Raw genomic sequence first — 7,524 nt, forward strand, 5'->3', positions numbered from 1 at the left:
GTAATAACTTATTGAAACACAAATGCACAGAGGGACACACAAACACAGGCTCTAATCCAGTCAACCAGTCTAACTATGTTCAATTTAAATCCTACAATGACATGCTGCCAAATAAGGGCAGGGTCCTCTCTCTCCCACTAAACACACACACACACACACACACACACACACACACACACACACACACACACACACACACAGGGAGAGAGGACTAAGTTTCTAGGTCAGCCTGGGAGCTGCTGAATTTGAATCCACCAATCAGAGAGGCTGTTTACGTTTTCCCGCCAAAACAGGTGCATCTTTTTACACACGCAGCACAGAGACATAGACCTGCTTCTTTCAGTTTATTTCACATAGTGAGGATTCCCCTCAAACAAATGACCATAATTTCCTAACCATAGGGGCTAGAGCGGTCATTCTTACACCGTTTTGTTCAGAAGAGATGGGGGAATCTTCAAGTGTTGACAATTTATCATTAAAATATGAATTTTTAGAGATATATGACATGGATGACTTGTTGACTTAGAAGCCACGAATTCCCCAATATGCAAATTTGAATACCTGGAGCCCACATACATGATTGGCTGGCTGGGAAGCTGTGCAGGCCCTGATTTGTGGATTTGAATTCCTCAGCCCTCAGATATGATTGGCTGGCTTAGAAGCCATGAAGGCCCCAATATGCAAATTTGAATGCCTCAGGACACATATATGATTGGCTGGGAAACCGTGCAGGCCCTGATTTGAAAATTTGAATGTCTAAGTCCTCACAGAGGATTGGCTGCCTGGGGACCTGGCAGAAATATATAGAAATATATAGAAATACTATGATTAAGCATAAATACTACATTTAGTAGAAATACTATGTTTTAGCACAAATACTATAAAAAGCAGAAATACTATAATTTAGCAGAAATACTATATTAAGCACAAATCCTATAAAAAGCAGAAATAGGATGATTAAGCATAAACACTACATTTAGTAGAAATATTATGTTTGAGCAAAAATCCTATAAAAAGCAGAAATACTATATTAGGCACAAATCCCATAAAAAGCAGAAATAGTATGATTAAGCATAAATACTACATTTAGTAGAAATACTATGTTTTAGCACAAATAGTATAAAAAGCAGAAATACTGTAATTTAGCAGAAATACTATATTAGGCACAAATCTTATAAAATAGCAGAAATAGTATGATTTAGCACAATAGTAATCAGTTAAACAGAAAAATTGGAAAAGCAAAATGGACAGCTGAAAAAATGCTGAACATGCTGAGGGTCCCTCAAATATACTTCTTAAATGAAAAAATCAGCAAAAAAAATGCACAGGGAGAGAGAAGTAAGTTTCTAGGTCAGCCTGGGAGCTGCTGAATTTGAATCCACCAATCAGAGAGCCTGTGTACTTTTTCCCGCCAAAACATGTGTCTCTTTTTACACACGCAGCACAGAGAGGCACAGGATTATTGCAGCCTATTTCTCATAGTGAGGACTCCCCTCAAACAAATGACCATAATTCCCAAACCGTAGGGGCTAGAGCGGTCATTCTTACACCGTTTTGTTCAGAAGAGATGGGGGAATCTTCCAGTGTTTACAATTTATCATTAAAATATGAATTATTAAAGATATTTGACTTCTAATGCACCATAACTGAGTAGAGCGAAGCAAAAACTGCCTTGACTTGCCCTCAAACAACGCTTTGTAACTCGAAATCTATTTGGAGTATCGATATCATTCTTTCACCGTAAGAGACAGCAGGCTTTGGTGAACAGTCATGGAAATTTTCAGGTCTCTGTGGAAATCCAAAAAAAAATTATGACGAGAGAAAAAAGTGGTTCATTTCCAGAGTTTTAAATCTGAAGAAATCTGAGCGAAGGACGAATTTCCTACCCTCAAACAAGTCCAACTCATTTCAGAACGGTAATAGGTGAGAAAGAAATTCTTGAATTGTGAGCGTCAGGGGTGTCTGAAGATATTCGGGGACAAGCCTCATGTCTTAAAGTCGCTTCGTTAAGGAGATATGACGATTCGAATATGCCTCTCATTACAAAAATCCAGCGATGATTTTGAACAAGCTCTCCATTGACTTTATATGGAGAGTTTTGAGACCTTGTGTTGGTCTGAGGAGATTTGCAAAAATTCTATAAATCCCACAACAATGATAGTGACATTTTCTGAAAGCCAGCAAAAATACCTACGTTTTGATGTATAATTTGTGGAAGTTGAGTGAAAATTGAGCAAGTAGCAAGAAGTTGTTCGGACATGAAGTGAAAATTGCAAAACCTTCAGTGGCACACTGGAAGCCAAGAGCATAGCAACCATAACAACGCATGTATTTTGTGAAAAATCACAATTTTGCAACTCAAAACTTTAAGAGGCATAAAAGTAAAACAGTAAAACATTTGAAAAAGCTGAATCATACCTGAATAGCCCAATAATTTGTGAACATTTTAAAGTTTGAATGGTTGTTCTAGGTGAAAATATGAGGAAGTAGTTAAGTTTCAAAAACAAGCAAATTTTAGCAGAATTGCAGAAGTTTCCCATTCATTTCAATGGGACAAATTAAAGGAAAAAAGCTTAATATTTTAAAAAGTATAATAGTTAAAAATAGCAAAAATCGTAGCGTAAATTAGCAGAAATAGCAGAATAGTTTAAAATTTGAACGGTGAAAATCGGCTGAAAATTGTGGAAGTAGTTAAGTGCCAAAAAGTGTACGGAAGCAACTAGAATAATAATAATAATAAAGAATAAAGAGAAACAGGAACTCAATAGTGTGGATGCTTAAAGCATCCACACAATAAAGATTCGAATAACAATACTGTGAATGCTTTTCAAGCATTCACACTAATAATAATAAAGATTAGAAGAACAATACTGTGAATGCTTTTCAAGCATTCACACTAATAAGTATATTATTATGTTGTTCAAACACTGAAATAATTCGTCCATCTCTGACCACTTCACCCACCCTTAACTGATGTTCCAGCAGTAAAATCTCAATCTTGGTCTTTTGGATCTGCTGCTTGAAGTGTTCCAAATCCAAGTCGCATTTTTTTTTATTTTCTTGATCAAATAGGTCTTGTACAGCTGCTTTACAGGGAGTTATTGAAACACAGAAAATAGCACTGGCATTCATAGTACATGCCTACTTAGGTTGGTTGTAAATCAGTGCTGAACATCTTACTGAGGAAAGGTTTGTTGGAGAAGTGGCCGGACCCTCTTCCACTTCATTTCATCACTCTGTTAGAGACATAGAAAGTCCATGGTTTTATTATAGTACCACATTTTATTCAATTGTTATATTTTCCATTGTAAGATGTAAACCTCATAAAGTGTCTCTGTTGCTTCCTCCTCTGTAACAGCTGTCAATGTTTCTTCATTATTTTCCTGCAGTAAAGAAATTAACAACATTGCTGTTCTACTGTAAACTCATATAATCTGTGGAGTATTAAGAGTACTCACAACTGCATGTTGGTCTGGCTCAACAGGAGGCTGCACCAGATGCAGTACACCATCACCATCAACTGATAGAATATGAGGTTTATACAGGTCACTTATAACTTACAATGGACCAAATGGCAATTAACAAACATACCAATCACCTTACACTTCATTGTCATTATGCTCTCAGAGACAACCAAGACTGAGGGAAGGCAAAATCAGTAGGAAAATAACTTCACTACAAAATAATCCATTATGGTAAAGAGTTTATCAGATGAATGAGTAGCACTGCAAAGGTGACTGTGAAGAAAGGATGTATGCACATCATGTATTATTTTGAATTTACCCCTTATGTAGGCACTTGTGTCTTGTGGGGTTATTGACTCAGAGGATGTCCCCGCAGAGATGCCTTCGGCCACAGGGCGCCCACTGTTTTGGCTGAGGGCCAACTGCTCAGCCTCTGTGAGTGGTGGTGGAGGACCCCCACCTGTTTTTCAGGCCTCTGCTTTTTTTCTGTTGGCTATAACGGGCCACATTTGAGCATACAGAGTAAGCAAATATGTACTTGTAATGTGCTCAGATAATTTCAATAAGTGCTTACAGAAAGAAAATTAATGTAGCCTCTAACTGCAATTGATTTACAGACCAAGCACTATGGCTCATAATACAATTGTACCTTACCTGTTTGGACTATATTTTTATATTTCATTTTTACTTGCTGCCAGGCACGTTTGGGGCCTGTTGGGTTGCACCTGTGCTCACATCACATCACAAAATAAAATGTATAAAATAACAAATAAAATAAAATAAATAACGTGTTAAATGGGTGGAAATCCCTAGATCAATGTTTAAATTAACACTCACGCATTGACTCTGTCGGCTTTGTTTTGCCATGCATGCTCCCTTTCTTTTGCAGCTGAGGCTGTGTTACTTTTTTTCTGCAAAATTTGCATGTTATCGGCATATGCTGCCATCAGAATTTCGGCCTCAAGCGCTGTAAAATACATTGACCGCGCCTTCTTTCCCTCCGTCTCCATGGTGACTCGCTTAATCTGTGCTCCACTAATCAGGGCTTTATGTATCCTCGTGCGCGCGCTTAACTTGGGGTTAAAGCAACTCCACGTTGATTGAACTAATTGTTATCAGCCTTTCTGAAACCGAATATTCCGAGTTGGACAGTTCGGGGTTACTCAACCCTGAGTATCGTTTTTCACTCTGAGTTTTCTAAACCGGCTTCCTGAAATAGGGCCCCTGGTTTCTCAATTCTCAAATACTAGAGTCCGGACTCGCGTTCTCGCCAGTCCGGACTTCGTAAGTTTACATGTGTTACGAGTTCAAATTGGGGATGGACACAAGAGGAAAAACCACAATAACAACACTGGTCTGGCCGGGTTGAGTCAAACGATGATTTTAATGCACACACGCGTGGGAGATGGACACTGTATGCAGACAGCCTCAGATCTCAAAATGGTGGAGCATTGCTCAAACTCTTATAGCCTCTGGTGCCTCCACCTTATCATAAAAAGCCTAAACACACTCAAAAGCCTAAACACTCACATGCTTTTCTCTCACACGGCGCCTAAGCTACGACCTTGGCTCCCTGTTTATCTGCTCCTGCTGAGATGGGGCAGAAAACTCCAGCATGTTCTCTTCTAATCAGACAAATAAGACAATAACTCTCTGCGAACAGTATTTCTTATAACTCAGCAGTATAATGCATCATAAAACAATGTCATTCATTCACAACAAGTCAGCAGTTTAATGTAATGCAAATCAGTTTAACTAATGCAATAGTTATCAGCTTCTTCTAATTCAGGAGAATAATGCAAACTAAAACTACATAATAATTCACAATCTTTAATTAGGGGTATAACATGGCATTAAATAATATTATAATCTAACAATTCCCCCTGATGAGCTCATTAGAATAATGAGCTCACCTACACCCTATAATCCAGTGTGGCCGGGTTCATCTCTTCTCACTCCTGAGGTCCTTTGTCCCCCTGAGGGGCGAACCATATGTGGGATGACCTCTGTGTTTGCGCAATTCAGATGCAAGAAAAACTATGATTCCAACAGTAGCAGGTCCAGATGACACTCCCCTTGTCTCCCACAGCTTTATTTGGTGCTACCTTATACCCTTCAGACGCACTCAGACTAAAACCTCTGTCAAAGAGCTTTTAGCCTTTATTTTATTGCTGCAGCTACCAGTGTCGTCCAGTTGGGTGATCCTCTGCTCTTCTTTCTTCAACCTTAGGGGTTAGACAACCCTTCAGTCGTGGCACAGATCAGGGGATTATTCTGCCCCGATTTCAAACAACGATCTGTGTATCCTCCAGAAAAAGGAACAGGAAGGTGTCCCCCTTTTTTGCCCAAAAGCCTCTCGAACTTCGTTGGTCTGGTGTTCCCGGATTTCCGCCAACCCCTTCATGGTTATTGCTGTGTTTATGGGATCCATCCTTTTGTGGTGACTAGCTGGAGCCCAAACACCATGACCCTTGGACCCAGTTGATGTCTCGGCAGTCACTGTGTCTGTCTCTGCTGCGAAGGATCCTCGCATATCTGTGACCTCGTCTGGTGTCTGTTCCTTTCTCTGTAAGAGACAGAAAACCAAAACACCTCTCTTCCTACCCCTAATAATCTAATGTTGTTATCTATTGACCTTCTAGTGATTCAGAATTGGTCTAAAACATTCAGAATGTCCCAGGGACTTATTCTAATCATATCCTATGTGTGTGTAAGCGTGTTTGCATTTAGCCCTCTGCACTCAAAGTCAATACCTACACTTTATCAGTCCGGACAGTCACGCCGAACGAAGCTTCTGACCTTCAAAAGGCCGAGTGCCAACTCGTTATAAGCACATTTGCAAGGTGTGTCTGAAAATTATTGAAACCCCTCTTTTTAACAAAAGACAAAGAAATTAACAAATCTTCTAAACGCTATCCAGTTCATTTCAATGAGTAATGATTAAACATGAAAGTGATAGTTTATGCTTTTTCACTGATTCTCTAAAAGGTCCGTCTTCTCGGACCGCTATTAGCTTAAGCTTTACCATTCCTAGGGTATTAAAGACACAAATGAAGTTATAAAATGTTCAAATAATCCTTGTTTGATGTTAAAGCTCAACTTTCCCCCCCTTTTTTGACACATTCCAATGTGTCAAATCAACGGAGCTAGAACATTCAAAAAAGTTAGGCAGCTACAAAGTTTCCCAGACTCTTAAGGTGATCTGCGTGTAATGTTCTGACTCAGGTATTTAATATTTTAATAAATGTCATTTAATCAACTACCACTACTTAAGCTTAGCAAAAGACATAATTGAATAAAAGATCACAAAGAATAATATGATATCAGTGGTGTGTAAGCGCGTGCGGCCTTCTTTGCGCCAAGTCACTCAAATCCATAGATCAGCCAAACATCGCGCTGACTGTAGCTTTTAACCCTTATTAGCTTGAGCACAACTCTATAATGAGCAACAAACTGCAATATGTATAAAGATAATCATAGTTACACCTGCAAAGAAAGATTATATGATTATCCTAACACCTGTAAATAAAAGATCAACCTGAGGTTATAGCAATCACTGGAACGCAAATGTTAGTATAATATCAAAAACTTCAATTAGATGATGATCAATGCAATGCTTAGTACTTGATTCTGATACAATAATAATGCCGATGTGAAAATAACAGTAAAACACCCCCTTTTTTCCCGTTTAATTTGACACATAAACGTTTATAGATGGCTCTCTTAAATTTGACCTTCCCCTGGTTTCTCCCTCCCTGACCACAGCAGGGGAAACTCTGTTTAGATTCAGCCATGAATGCAGCTCACCTGATTCATCACTGAGCTCCACCATCACTGGCGTCTGACAGGGTGGCGCTGCATATTCTATTTTCAATCTGTTAATTAGATTACTTAAACATGAAGCAGACTACGTCCACCACAAGTCAATACCGCTGTAGATGTGGCCAATCATCAATCTATTACCAATTAATAACAACAGATAGCTTTTATTTTATGTATGCTCTTAATCAACCACTCACCCAGAGGATCTTCAATCCCAGGAAATTCCTTCTCCTCTTAA

Source organism: Rhamphochromis longiceps, linkage group LG3, assembly GCF_057381845.1.
Source record: "Rhamphochromis longiceps isolate RC_006_pf linkage group LG3, R_longiceps_female_GT1.1, whole genome shotgun sequence".
NCBI lineage: Eukaryota > Metazoa > Chordata > Actinopteri > Cichliformes > Cichlidae > Rhamphochromis > Rhamphochromis longiceps.